This window comes from Diabrotica virgifera, chromosome 4 (genome assembly GCF_917563875.1).
Source record: "Diabrotica virgifera virgifera chromosome 4, PGI_DIABVI_V3a".
Classification (NCBI taxonomy): domain Eukaryota; kingdom Metazoa; phylum Arthropoda; class Insecta; order Coleoptera; family Chrysomelidae; genus Diabrotica; species Diabrotica virgifera.
This window is the reverse complement of record NC_065446.1, coordinates 122,586,163-122,602,645: the sequence shown is the minus strand read 5'-3', so window position 1 is coordinate 122,602,645 and position 16,483 is coordinate 122,586,163.

Here is a 16,483-nt window from a genome sequence, read left to right as displayed (position 1 = left end):
GAAGTATTTGAATTATAGTTTAAACATTCATTTTCAAGATTCTGCAGACTGATCGGCTCTAACTTCAATTTACACCGTTGTTATTTAATTGTTAATCATGCGTGTCAATCCGTATTTTTTGCCGGTGCGGCGCGCACTTTTTCCAAAAATTCGTATTTTTCCCCGAAAAATATATTCTATAGATTTTTCGGGACATTCTAAAAAAAATAGGTTTCTTGTCATTTTTTCCAAAAGTTAATAGTTTTAAAGTTATAAGCGATTTAAATCCGAAAATGGGTTTTAAATCGCTTATAACTTTAGAACTATTAACTTTTGAAAAAAATGACAAGAAATCTATTTTATTTAGAATGTCCCAAAAGATATACAAAATATATTTTTCGGAGGAAAATAGGAGATTTTTGGAAATAGTGCGCGCCGCACCGGCAAAAAAATCGGATGGACACGCATAATTAACAACTAAATAACAAAGTTGTAAATTTAAGCTAGACCCGATCAGTCTGCAGAATTTTGAAAATTAATGTTTAAACTACAATTCAAGTACTTGGAAACCTCAAAAATACTAATTTAAATATGAGTTCTTAAGCTTGAAAATGCGTATTATCGCATTTTTCAGATTTTAAATTGCCTATAACTCGAAAACTATTAATGTTTGAGAAAAATCACAAGATACCTTTCTTGTTTAGAATGACCCAAACAAACTAAAAAAATATTCTTTGGGTCAAAAAAGATGATCTTTTGTATTTGTTTAAAAAAATTGTTTAAACAATTTCTGTCCAAAAATTTCGCCCGGCACCCTTCAGATTTAGACACCTAACAATAGAATTACCAGACAACTTCTTGACGGATCTGTCATAATTTTGTCGCTGAGAAATCACGGACAGGAAAAAGATTTGTCAGTAGGAAACGTGGCTTTGCTATGACGTTTTATCAGTTAAGAATATTCTAAAGAATAGAAAATACTCGCAATACCTAAAAACAAGGGTCTTCAATCAATGTATACTCCCTGTTCTAATATATGGCTCTCAGACATGAACGTATACAAAAGAAATTATGGAGAAAATAGCAAAGATAGAAAGATCCAGTGAAAGACAAATGCTGAACATTAAACTATCAGACAGAAAAAGAAACGAATGGACCTGTAACAAAACAAAAGTGAAAGATGTCTCAACCCAAGTAGCAAAGCTTAAATGGAAGTTCGCCGGACAAAGCTTACGGAAGAAGGATGAAAGATGGACTAAGATGATTATATATTGGAGACCGTGGAACCACAGACGAAAAAGGGGATGGCCACAGATGCGATGGTCAGATGACCTGAAGAAATACACTGGGTCAAAATGGATGCAAATTGCCCAAGATAGAGTGGCATGGAAGAAGGGATAGGAGGCCTATATCCAAGGATGGATGTTTAGGGCTGATTAGACAGATAGATTTTTATCTATATTTGCGTGTCATATGCAGAAGCTTAAGCTTATTGGTTCTTAAGGTTGATTATGCAATTTGCAATTTATTTAAATTTTGCCATAAACTGTATTTTTTTTATTTAATTATATTTTATTTTGTAAAATTGACGATTTATGTAATTTCAGTAAATTGTATTTTTTATTGTTTTTTTTTCTCTGACTTTTCTGAAGTTTTGTCAATGAAATTGTAAAAATTTTAATGACAATAAAGCATGTTTCTATTCTATTATAAAATCATACTGAGTGCGTTATAAGAACCGTTTAAAATGCGGTCCTTAAATCCTGTATCTTAAAAAAGGCGAAGATAGAATTTAGGGTTGCCAATTATAAATTGATGAAAAGAAACAACTGCGGATTTGGGTTATAAATTTACATAATTCCTTTTTGGAGTGAAGTTCGTCCCTGTTTTGCCTTGGCGCGTAAGCTTTTCTGAGTTTTTATTTTTTCCTAAGGGATTATAAATGTGAGTGAGCGCTCGTTTTCACAAGGGGGAAATTTCTCCATGTGACTAGCGACGAGCATAATGTGAGAAATATGAGACCGCATATTGACTTCCAAAGTACGAAGTAACGTAACATTACATCGCAATAAACCGTCGATATTATGGGGAAATATTTAGTGAATACTTTTAGCGAAATGATATACATCCATTTATAATGTTTGTACTTTTATAGGTAATGCTACATTATACTGTGAATTTCAGTTGCAAAGGGAAATACGCCACTGAAGCTAACTTCTCTATATAATCAGGATAAAATGGATGCCATTAAAGCACCGAAAAATAATAAAGCCCCAGGGATTGGCAACATACCAGTTGAAATTCTCAAAATTGGAGGTCACATATTAGTCTATGTGGTGAGACCGCTCCCGTCTGGAAAAATCTCTGATTCTGTTTCTTTGTGGATTCCTATTCAAAAATGTCCCCTTTAAACAAATCTGAAGGGAGTCGGACGGAATTTTTGGGCAGAAATTGTTTAAACAATTTTTTAAACAAATACAAAAGATCACGTTTTTTTGCCCCAAAACATATATTTTTAAGTTTCGTGGGTCATTATAAACAAGAAAGGTGTGTTGTAAATTTTCCAAAAAATTGATAGTTTTCGAGTTATATGTGATTTAAAATCTGAAAAATGCGAAAATACGCATTTTCGAGGCTTAAAAACACATATTTAAATTAGAATTTTTGGGGATGCCAGATACTTAAATTGAAGTTTAAACACTCAGCTTCAAGATTCTGAAGAGTGATTGTGTGTAACCTTAATTTAAATCGTTGTTTTTTAATTATTAATTATGCATGTACATCCGATTTTTCTGCAGGTGCGGCGCGCCCATTTAAAAAATTTCCTATTTTCCACCGAAAAATATTTTTTATAGATTCTTTGGGACATTCTAAATAAAATAAGATTTTTGACATTTTTCTCAAAAGTTATTAGTTTTAAAATTATAAGCGATTTAAAATCCGAAAATGCGTTTTTTTGTCATTTTTCGGATTTTAAATCGCTTATAATTTTAAAATGATTAACTTTTGAGAAAAATGTTAAGAAGCTTATTTTATTTAGAACATCCCAAGGAATTTAGAAAAAATATTTTTCGGAGAAAAATAGGAGATTTTTGAAATAGAGCGCGCCGCACCGGCAAAAAAATTGGAAAAATAAAAGGTAGATATCAATTAAGGTTAGACGCGATCATTCTTCAGAATCTTGAAGCTGAATATTTAAGATTCAATTTAAGTATCTGGCAACCCCAAAAATACTAATATAAATATGAGTTTTTAAGTCTCGAAAATGCGTATTTTCGCATTTTTCAGATTTTAAATCGCCTATAACTCGAAAACTATCAATTTTTGAGAAAATTTACAAGATACCTTTCTTGTTTAGAATGACCCACGAAACGTAAAAATATATGTTCTGGAGCAAAAAACGGGGTCTTTTATATTTGTTTAAAAAAATTGATTAAACAATTTCTGCCCAAAAATTCCGCCCGGCACCCTTCAGATTCATTTAAAGGGGACATTTTTGAATAGGAATCCACAAAGAAACCGAACCAGAATTTTTTTCAGACGGGAGCGGTCTCACCACATGGACTATATTGATAGATATAATTCATAAGCTACTAACAGCCGTAACACAGAAAAAATTCCAGGAGACAAGAAAAAAGCAATTATATGCCCAATCCACAAGACGGGAGACAATCTCAGCTATAAAAACTATACAGACATATCCGTACTGTGTGTGAGTTATAAGGTGTTTACGTCGATTATACAATATCAGGCCGGATACAGCCCAGGACCGTGTACTATTGACCAGCTCATCATCATCATTCTCTTTGCCTTATTACTATGCGGGGTCGGCTTCCCTAATTGCATTTCTCCATACAATTCTATCTTGAGTCATATCAATATTAATCCCCTTTACTAACATGTCCTGCCTAATCGTCTCCCCCTACGTCTTCTTTGGTCTTCCTCTCCTACCCCTTCCAGGAATCTGCACCTCCGAAATTCTTCGTATTGGGTAATTAGCGTCTCGACGTTGAACATGACCAAACCATCTCAGCCTGTGCTCTCTCATTTTGGCATCAATTGGTGCCTCACCTAGACTTCCCCTGATATACTCATTTTTAATTTTATTCTTTTTTGTTACTGCACTCATCCATCTAAGCATTCTCATTTCCGCAACATCCATTCGTTGTTCCTCCTTCTTTTTCACTGCCCAACATTTAGTTCCGTACATCATAGCCGGTCTTATGGCTTTTTTATAGAATTTTCCCTTCAACTTCATTGGAATTTTCCTGTCACACAGCACACCACTCGCTTCCTTCCACTTCATCCATCCAGCAATAATTCTACTGCATGCATCTCCATCTATTTCTCCATTACTCGGTAATGGAGAATGTTTAAGTACCCAGGTACTTAAAACTATTGCTTTTTACAATCAGTTCACCATCCAAAGATACCATGTTATTTGTAGTAACTCCATCTTTAAATGAACATTGCAAATACTGTCTTTGTCCTACTAAGTTTTAAACCTTTTTCCTCCAGAGCTTATCTCCACTGTTCCAGTTTTTGTTCTAAGACTCTTTCACTATTTCCTACTAACACGGCATCATCAGCATACATTAAGCACCATGAAATGTTACCCTGTAGTTTCGCTGTTATCTGGTCCAAAACTAATGAGAATAAATACGGACTAAGCACCGAGCCCTGGCGCAATCCTACTTTCACATGAAATTTATCAGTCTCTCCCACACCTGTCCTAACACTAGTCGTTACTCCCTCATACATATCCCTGACAATCTTTACATATTCACTAGGGACTCATTTCTTATTGACTGCTCACCACAGAATCTCTCGAGGAACTCTATCATATGTTGTCTCAAGATCAATGAATACCATATGAGCGTTTGTTTCTTTACTCCTGTATTTTTCCATCAACTGCCTTATAATTAAAATTGCATCTGTTGTTGATCTGCCCTGCATAAAACCGAACTGATTCTCGGATATTTCGGTCTCTTCACGTATCCGTCTATCAATTACTCTTTCCTATATTTTCATGGTGTGGCTAAGTAGATTTATAGCCCTGTAGTTTGTGCATTGTTGTATATCTCCCTTGTTTTTATAGACAGGTACTAGTACACTATGTAGTACCAGAAGTTGGAAAAATGCCAGACGAATGGAAAAGCAGTATACTAGTACCTGTCTACAAAAAAAAAACACTATTGACCAGCTTTTCATCGTAAAACAAATATTAGCTAAAGTCTGGGAGCACAATATAGATATCTTTCAAATCTTTGTAGATTTTCTATAACAAGCCGAATATAACATAAATAGAAATAAAATATAATGTAATTGTGCAAGAATTTATTACACCAAGGAAATTGGTAAAATTAGTGTAAGATATATCTCGACCCCCTTAAAAACACCCAAACGCGCGAACACACAGCACAGCAGATAAATAGTAAAATGCACAGAATATCAAATATACCAAACGAAAACAGAACTATTAACGAATGTTGGTACGATATTCAAAACTCGATTTTAGAGGACGTAAGGGAATCTTTAAAAACACCTACAATGTTGGCAAAAAATGAATGGATGAACCAAGAAATTCTAGACTTGATGGAAGTTCGACGAAAATACAAAAATATAAATATTATCAAATACCGTGAAATTAACAAACTCATAAAAAGAAAAATTAAACAGGCCAAAGAATCCTGGCTCGAGAATTCATGTAAAGAAATAGAAGATCTCCAAAAAAAGCATGACAGTTTCAACCTCCACAAGAAACTTAAATATACCTCCGCAATTATAAAACAGAAAAATGCTCACGTACTTAAAACCGCAGACGGAAAAATTTGTGATCACGAACAACAGTGCAAGGAATGGGAGAGACACATCAGTGACCTTTTTGACGGACGATGCTTCTCGAGAAAATGCTCCAAATACTACCTGTGACAACCAATTAGACAGAGGTCCCAGTATACTGAAGTCAGAAGTCATAAAAGCAATACAACAAGCCAAAAACAATAAAGCACCTGGACCAGATCAAATCCCTGTTGAGCTACTTAAACTTTTGGATGAGGAAAACATTACCTACTTGACTACTTTCCTTAACAAAATTTACGAAGGAAAAATACCAGATGATTGGTTGGAGTCACTGTTTATAACATTACCAAAGAAAAGCAGGCCCACCAAATGCAGCGATTTTAGACTAATCAGTTTGATGAGTCACACACTTAAGATACTTTTACGTATTATACAAAACCGAGTATTCCTTCTGTGCGAAACTAGAATGGGTAATAAGCAATTTGGATTTAGAAATGGTCTAGGAACTAGAGAAGGACTATTTTGTATGCGCGTTCTATTACAAAAAAGTTGTGAATTCCGAAAGAACGTTTATGTTTGTTTCATTGACTTCGAGAAGGCATTCGACCGAGTACAACATGATACACTTTTCGATTGCCTGCAGGCAGCAGGACTTGACCACTACGATATAAGACTGCTGAAATACTTATATTACAATCAAGTAGCCTCTATCCAAATTGGAGACAGTCGTACTGAAAAACTGCCGATAAAACGTGGAGTACGACAAGGTTGTGTTTTATCACCCACCCTTTTTAATCTGTACTCTGAAGAAATCTTTAGGGAGGCTTTGGATGACAGACAAGAGGGAGTAAGGCTAGGCGGAGAAGTAATCAACAATACTAGATACGCTGACGATACAGCCATTCTTGCTGAAAATTTACAAGATCTTCAGACATTACTAAATCTAGTCGGTGAAGCAAGCTATCGGAGAGGCCTTAAAATCAACATTTCAAAAACAAAGTGGATGGCAGTTGGAAAGATTAATATAGATCAAGGTCAGCTTTCTCTTGATGGAGAGGAGTTAGAACGGGTAAATCATTTCAAGTACCTTGGCAGCTGGTTAAATGTAAATTGTGACTCTGATGAAGAGATAATAACTAGGATCGAAATATCACGGAAGGCTTTTATGACCTGGAAACCAGTTTTATGTAATAGAAACCTGTCGAGGAATATTCGAAAGAAGGTGCTGAAATGTTATGTGTGGTCTATCCTATGGTATGGTTGTGAGACATGGGCGTTAAAAACCACGATGCTAAACAAAATAGAAGCATTCGAATTGTGGTGCTATCGACGAATCCTAAAGATATCGTGGGTTTCGCACACTTCCAATGAAGATGTTCTTCAAATGATGAGTTCGGAACGTCTGCTCATGAGCATCATAAAGAGGAGAAAAACAGAATACTTCGGCCATATAATTAGAGGACCTAAATACCATCTGCTTCGCCTTATAATACAAGGAAAATGGAAGGAAAGAGATGGATTGGTCGAAAGAAACTTTCGTGGCTGCGTAATATTAGACAATGGTGTGGCTGCACAATAGAAGAATTATTTCGCGCAGCAGCCGATAGAGAGAGATTTAAGGAAATTGTAAACATGATGACGGCCAACGTCTGAATACAGACACGGCACCTAAAGAAGAAGAAGAAGAAGAAGAAGTGTAAGATACCATAAGTCACATAGAAGTGCAAGTATGAGTTCAAAATAAATTGGCAGATCCCTTCCAGATAATTAAAGAGCTAAAACAGGAAGATCGGCTGGCACCGACTCTGTTTAATATATGTATGGAATATGTCATAATAAAAATGTCTGTATAAATATTTGTGCATAAATACTGGCACACGGTGTGGCGCACCGTGTTGTCTAATAAAAAAAGTACAATACTCTTTTTTACACTGCACGTGGACTTCACCCCTAGTTGACTGACTACTGAAGAGGTATATGCAGTAGCAATTGAAAATCTCCACTACAATCAGAGTGACAGGAAGTTATTTATCGGGCCGGTCTCCCACACCGTGTGCGAGTAACGGAGGGTTATTAATTAGTATGATACAACTGATCCAAATAATGGCATAACCCAGATATCCAAAGTGAAAGTTATCCTCCAACACCAAATTGTTCTATATGGTCCACATAATGTTCAGAAAAAAATCACACCATTTTGAGCGTCGGGTTTGGTGGCGAGAGGGGGGAGAAATCGCTAAATTCGTAGATTTTTAGGTTTTTCGTCAATATTTTTAAAACTATGCGGTTTAGCATGAGCAACCTTCTATACAAAAATGTTCTAAATTAAATTTGAAATAAAAAAGGCTGTATAAATGAACGGTTCCAAAGTTACAGAGGTAGTATAGTATAATTGGTCCAAAAAAGGGCTAACCCAGACATCCAAAGTAAAAGTTTTCCTCCAACACCAAATTGTTCTATATGGTTCATATATTGTTAATATAGAACATTTTTGTATAGAAGGTTGTTCATGCTAAACCGCATAGTTTTAGAAATATTGACAAAAAACCTAAAAAATTACGAATTTACCGATTTCTCCCCCCTCTCGCTCCCAAACCCGACGCTCAAAATGGTGTGACTTTTTTCTGAATATTATGTGGACCATATAGAACAATTTGGTGTTGGAGGATAACTTTCACTTTGGATGTATGGGTCTGGATCTAGTTATACCATACTATATTACAAAGAACCCTCTATCTCTATAACAAATTATGTAAAAATACAAAGATTGCGCTAAGCATGTCATCTTATATACATGTATAATGACAGGATACGTAGTAGAAAGCTTAGAGGAAATGTGGTGATACATCGGCTAGTAGACGGAGAGCTAGAGCCGAAAAATCATTGTCATAAGTAATATGGAGTTTTTCTTGTGAAATGTGTCCACTGAATATTGACAATTATGACCCCTTTCAGGCTGACACCTTAGTGGATACAGGAAGTAGCAATAAGGGATGAAAGGGGAAAGTTAGTGCAGTCATTGAAGGTTTTAACCTCCTATTTTGTTAAACCAATATCGATTTGCATGAAAATTGGTGACTAGTTAGAGCATACCTCAAGAAAAAAACTGATTTGGTGCCACCTCGCACTTTTACCCTGGTAGTGGATACCACCCCTTCTTCCTGGGGTTGAAAATTATTTAATTAAAAATAACGCCACAAGTCGATAGAGGGACGAATTCTACGTAAAATTTGATATATTATATTATTAAAATAAATCAATAATTTTTGAGTAAATAAAGATCAAAGATTTGTCTATTTAAGAGCACATGCTCGAAGTTACGGATGATAAAAAAACATATTAATTAATTGTATGTTAGTAAAATATTATTTTTATATTATTTATATATTTAATTTTTAATTTTTTCTATCAATATAAACTGAATATATTCATAAACTGGTGGTGTCCAATAATGGGTACGTTTGACATATTCGAATACACTTTTGCTAAATTTATAATATCTAAATAATATAAAAATAATATTTTAGTAACATACAATTAATTAATATGTTCTTTTTATTATCCTTAACTTCACGCATGTGCTCTTAAACAGATAAATCTTTTATCTTTAATAACTCAAAAAGTATTGATTTATTTTAATAACATGATACAACAAATTTTACTTAGTTATTTTTAATAAAATAATTTTCACCCACGAGAAGGGGTGGTATCTACCCCCAGGGTAAAAGTGCAAGTTGGCACCAAATCAGTTTTATTTCTTGAGGTATGCTCTAACCAGTCGCCAATTTTCAAGCAAATCGATCGAGGTTTAACAAAATAGGAGGTGAACACCTTTAATGACTACACTAACTTTCCCCTTTCATCCCTTATTGCTACTTCCTGTATCCACTGAGGTGTCAGCCTGAAAGGAGTCATAATTATCAATATAGAATAGACATATTTCACATGCCAAACTCCATATTACTTATGACGATGATTTTTCGGCTCTAGCTTTTAGACTATAGTAGAAAGACCAGGAAAGAGGTGAATAGACGAATTGAGAAGCAATGCTAAAGGTATATAGAGGCGGGCTAACCGGAGGAGATCAGCTGGGGACAGAGATACTTGGAGGTGGATGCTGGGGGAGACCAGAGCCTGACTTGGGCTGTAGCGCCATAGAAGAGAAAAGGGAGCGCTCGTTTTCAGAAGGGCGAAATTTCTCCATGTGAGTAGCGACGTGCATATGTGAGAAATTTGAGACCGGACATTAACTTCTAAAATTTGAACTAACGTAAAATTACATCGCAATAAACCGTCGATATTACGGGGATATATTTAGAGAATACTTCCTCCGAAATGATAGACGTCTATACTCCATCTAATTTACTTACCGTTGCACGTCATCCGCGTCATAGCCCGTGACGTCACATGATACCAACACGAAATATGTAGGAGTTGGTGTGTTCTTTTTTAGAATCCTTTTGCAGAGTACACTGGAATTACAGCCACTAGACATATTGGTAGGGGAGCAAAGTATGCTAAATGTGCAGTCACTCGAGCGCTTTGGGGACCTACTGGGTTGTGAAGAGTAGGTCCTAAAACCAAAAAAAGTTAAGTAAAGTTTTCCATTTTAGTGGGTGCTTGCCATTTTTTAATTTAATTTTCCATTTCCAACAATCGTTTTTTTCCGATTATAACGCCATCTATCCATAATTCGAAAAAATGTTTCGAATAAAAGTTACTTATTTTTACGTAAGGAATCCAAATCTGCAATAAAAAATGAGGGCTCCTATTTAAGATTTTAAAGTAACCCCCCACCCCACATCCATGGGGGGTCATGTTTGGTGCCATTCGATAGATTTTTCAAAAATATTGAATAAATGTATTTTACAGTTCTTCGATCTGATGTTTATTTCGCGAAATATCGCGAGATTCGTATTTAAAATATTAAATTTACCCCCCACCCCTCTCCGTGGGAAGTCGTGTTTGGTATCGTTCGATAGATTTTTAAAAAATATTGGGCACATATTTTTTAGTTTTTCGATCTGTCATTTATTTCGCGAAATATTCGCTTTTTTCTTGTGAAATTTTGGAACTCACCCATTTCCTTACGCCCGGCTCAAATCGTCAGATTTTTTAAATATTCACTCTTTTGCATGTACTTAACTTATCTTATCTTAATCTGACAATTTCGAGTTTATTTAAGGATATATTTTATTTTTCGGGCCCCCCTTAACGAACTCCCCTGTGTTAAGAGCCAATATATGGTAGAGGTACATCTACAGGGTACCAGGTTTCTCCCCATATGCTAATCTGACGCGCTCGAGTAACTGCAAAAATCCTTGCTTGGGCTCCCCTACCATATGTTATTATGTTCGCGTAGAAATAATATTTGAAGATTTCTATTAATGTTAACCCTCGTAAGGCGGTGCGGGGTGCACGTGCACCCCAGACCTCGTTTTTCTCACCTATCTTTTTTAATAATTTTTTTTGATTTTTGTCAATTATTTTATTCGTGTTAAATTCAATTCTAAACGTATTCCACCCATTACAGCATTTAAAACCCTTTGTGTTTACGTACTTTTTTGAAAAAATGACTTTTGGGTGCAAATGATGAAAACATCGTATCCTGAATTGGACGTTTCTGATGTTCCACCTGGAGCTAACAGAGCTACGGGACAAGGTCGGTGTTACTTATGTCAGAGAAAAAAGTCCGAAAGTCCCGGCATAACTACTGTGTTGTGTGTAAAAACTTTGTGTTACTCATTCTGTGAAAAATTTCATGTGTTTTTCTTGCGACGATAATATTTTTTTTTTTTTAAGAAGAAATGAGAACTTTTTTGTAAAATTATATTTCGTAAGATAATAAATAAGTCCTATTTATCTTTCAAATTAATTTCCCCGACATTCACATATAAAAAAATGGATATACAGATGGCGTGCACATGCACCCCGCACCGTTATTTACGTAAGAATCTAAGCACCGCCTTACGAGGGTTAACTTAAAGAAATACACAATAATGTTTCGTTTAATTTGTATAAATGGATTATAAAGCGTTTTTATGAAGCACATTTGTTCGGAACACACTTTGACTGTAATCTAACGAAGGTTACATTCTGACATAAATTGGTAACATTTATTTGACAGTAGTTGCGGTATTGACATTTTAGATTTGTTTTTATTCTTAACTCTAAGTATTTGTTTTATTACATTTACTGTTTTTATTATTTACTTTAAGGTAAGATTATAAGAGAGAGGTAAGAGAAACCCAGGACGACGCAAAATATCCTGGCTAAGAAATTTGAGAGAGTGGTTCGGTTGCAGCTCATTAGAATTATTCAGAAGTGCGGCCAATAAAATTAAAATAGCTATGATGATTTCCAACCTCCGATAGGGGAAGGAAACTGAAGAAGAAGAAGATTAAACCTTAATTCTAGTTTTCTATGTCTAATGTTTTTATTTATTTACATTGAATATTCATTTGTTTTGTTGTATAATCCAAGTTTGCAATAATTATGTGATCTATTTGATTTAAAATGGATTCAGGATTTTTTTATACTTTGGCAACAATGTCAACTTAGATCTCTGACATAGATAATGACGTGCAACGGTTAGTAAATTAGACAAATTGTATTTATAATGTATTTTTGTAAGTTATGCTATTATTATTAGGTCAGGTTCCCGCGTATGAAAAAAAAAGTTAATTAATAGCAAGCTGAAAATTTGTTAATAGCTTAAGGGTGTCTAGTCGGACAAACTTTGATATATGGGAACACTGGAATAGGGGAAGTTTTAACTGTGGAACAGGTTAAAAATTTGGAACGGTCAGACCACGAAAACGGCACATGTATTTTGTCCGACAGAACAGACTTAAACTCTCCGAACAGAGATTAAACTCTTATGCAAAAATCAGACTATTTATCACCAAATGGGCGTTTTAATGAGTGGAACATGTAGAATATGTCAAATGACAGGAATTAAGCAGTCTGATTTTTGCATGAGAGTTTAATCTCTGTTCGGAGAGTTTAGGTCTATTCTGTCGGACAAAATAAATGTGCCTTTTCGTGGTCTGACAACAATTAAAACTGCCTCTGTTCCAGTGTTCCCATATATCAAAGTTTATCTGACTAGATACCCTTAAGCTATTAACAAATTTTCAGCTTGCTATCAATCAATTTTTTGAAGTTATATTTCTTTAGGCGCGATTGAGAGTAAAATTTCATAATACTGCGCGCATGCGCACACAGACAGTATGGCGTCTAGGTGCTAAATTTTTCTAGTTATGTATAAATATATCAGTGCAAGAAGGGGTGTGAAAAGGATATATTAGTGTTTTTAGTAAATATATTTATTATAATTTTTGTGTCTTTGGATTTGTCTTCCTTAGGAGTAAGATGAGTAATACTAAAAACTTTTATTGTATATTTATTATCATCTTATCCGTCTTATCCAGTACGAAATTCGATATCATTCAGAAATACACAAGCTACAACTAAACTTATGTTGAATTCTCTTCTATTCGTCGTGTGCAGCTATTATAATGCCTAATGCCTTAAGTATTTACTGCGATATATTTAACTGCAGTTTAAAGCAACTTATTTCTACGGCCAAGATCTACCTAGATCATTAATAATGTATTTCTTTACGTTCTGCTAATCTTTCAAATTATGTATCAGCGCAAATAAGCCATTAAAATAATATATTAGTGTTTTGTAGTAAATGTATTTTTATTATAATTTTTGTGTCTTTGGATTTGTCTTCCTTGGGCGTAAAATAATAAAATATCTAACTTTATATTTTACTTTTCACCGTGATGTGTAATTATGTATATATGCGAAACGTCAATAACAGCCTCCTTGATAGCCTGGTTGGTAGAGCATTGGATCATAGCCTGGTTGGTAGAGCATTGGACCATAGCCTGGTTGGTAGCGCATTGGACCAGAGATCGAGAGATCGCGAGATCGCGGGTTCAAATCCCGGACGATTCATATTCTTTTTTTGTTTTTAATTTTTGGCATTGTTAAGTTTTGGTTAATTTTTGGTTAATTTTTAGTGATTATTGTTAATTTTTTGTATTGTAACTGTTAAGTATATTTATTTCGTTGAAATTATATAATAGAAGTATAACTTCTTACGTGCGTACAAAGTACACACACATTCTTTTTTTTTTTTTCATACGCGGGATCCAGACCTATGTATGCAATGTTGTTAAACTAATTCTGTATACAATCAGCATAAATCGCGTTGGTGTAAATCAGCGAAGTAGAAGCTACAAAATAAAGAAACACGGTTAGCAAAGTTTTAAAATAAAATGTATACGGATTTTCAAAGTTTTTAAAATAGAAATAAAGTAGATTATAGTAAAAGCAAAAAAAAATATTGTACTATGTGTTATTTTAGTTATCATATTTTATGTCCGGTAGCAGAAGCCACGATTAGTTAGTTTTTATTATAGACCAGAGCATCTATCACTAAAAACACCGGAATAAATCGATTCTTAATACAGCATCAAGAGATTTACAACTTTTTGCATTGTATTCAGGATGATGTCAGGTAAAAAGTCTACTATAAAAAAATACTATACTGATGGACTATCCATAAAAATCTTCTCAAATCTCACAGATAATGTGTTATAACTCTTCGTGTCACTAATTAATGATTCCTTTGAAAATGGTAAATTTCCAGAGTGCCTAAAGACAGCCATTATTATTCCTCTTCACAAAGGTGGCGAAAAATCTAATGCCTGCAACTATATACCTATTGCCCTACTACCGGTACTCTCCAAAATTATTGAGAGGCTCATAAAAACCCGACTTATGTCCTTTCTCTTTGATACCAATATTTTATCACAAAATCAGTTCGGCTTCTTAACTAATAAATGTACAACTGATGCCATGTTTTCTGTACTTCACGAGGTTTACCAAGCACTAAACAATAATCTTTATACTGCCACTGTTTTCTGTGACTATGCCAAAGCTTTTGACTGTGTAAATCACGACATTTTGATTAAAAAACTAAATTTCTATGGAATTGGAGGTATTTCTTAGAATTGGTTAAAATTTTACTTAGATAATAGGAAACAACTGGTTAGAGCAAATGATACTGACTCTAGTCTCAAAAACATTGTATGTGGAGTACCACAAGGATCAGTATTGGATCCTCTACTTTTCCTTATCTTTATAAATGACATCACTCATTTAAAAATCGATGGAAAATTTTTTCTTTTTGCTGATGATACCAGTATCACTTGGAGCAACTCAACTATTGCAACTCTCCATGTAACTATAACTTCTGATCTTCCTACGATAAAAACCTGGTCTGACTCTAATTTAGTCTCCTTTAACGTGGATAAAACGGTAGCATTATCATATAAAGGTGCTCTTCAACCCCTGCTTGTGAATAGCAGCCAGATCTCTACCGTTGATTCTGTAAAATTCGTTGGTATTCTTTTAGACAGCAATCCTTAAGTGGTCCCTTCATATCGATTTGTTAAGTAAGAAACTCGCCTCAGCCTGCTATGCCATAATATCTGTTTCGAAGGAACTCAATTTAGCATCTTCTAAAATAACATATTTTTCTTTGTTCGAGTCTCATCTTCGATATGATCTCCCTTTTTGGGGGTTTAATACAGCTGCCCAATTTGATGTTACTTTCAAATTACAAAAAAGAGCAATAAGATATCTGTTTGGCCTCAGAAGAACAACTCATTGCAGAAGTTACTTTAAAGATCACGAAATTTTAACCCTTCCATCTTTGTATATTTTAGAAACTGTTTGCTTAATTCGTAAACACATGCATGTCTTTCCAGCAAGGCCTCATCATGACTACTCCACCAGAAATTCAACTTTTGATGTCTATTTACCGATCCCGTCTTCTGAGTTAGTAAAGAAATCTATACTATATTCCGCAAAAAAACTATACAACCATCTTCCTTTACAACTTAAATCTGTAACATCCTTTCTCAAGTTCCGTAAAATGACAAAAGCTCATTTATCTAAAAGACCATATTATTCAGTAGAACAGTTTCTTAATGACTAACTAAGAAATCACAGTAACGTACAAGTAACTAAAGCGTATTTAATTTTGCAATTTATAGTGATTTTGCAATATATTGGTTTAGTTTTTTACTTCACTTTTTTAACTTGTTTATATTTTTTTTATTGACGATTTATCTAATTTCATAAAATTGTATTTGTTATTGTTATGTATATCTTTTTTGTGACTCTTTACTAAGCTTTGCCAATAAAATTGTATAATTTTCAGTGGCAATAAAGCATATTTCTATTCTACTCTATTCTATAAATAGGTGTAAATACATAATTGTATATTAAACTGCATAAAATGGATACAAAAGTGCATAAACTATAACATGTAAAAATAAGTATATTTAGTTAGGGCCAGATTTTCATACATTATGGTGGTCCAATACAGATTTCCAACACCTTAATTCTCTTTTCTAAAGACAATTTTTTCTCCCTCTTGAGAGGAATCCCTGATCCAGGACCATAGGTACGATAACACTTCTAGCTACGTTTCTCCGCTGCTCTGGTGAAACTTTTGAGCCAGGACCTATTCCACAAGCGTTTGCCGCTTTTAGGCAGGTGCTTTGGGTTCAGTTATTCAAACTTCAGATACAGACTTCCTGCCGCTTCTAGGCAAGCATAATAGGATTTTTAACACGTAAGTTATCTTCAGACATCCTTTTTAGACTGCGCGGAATAT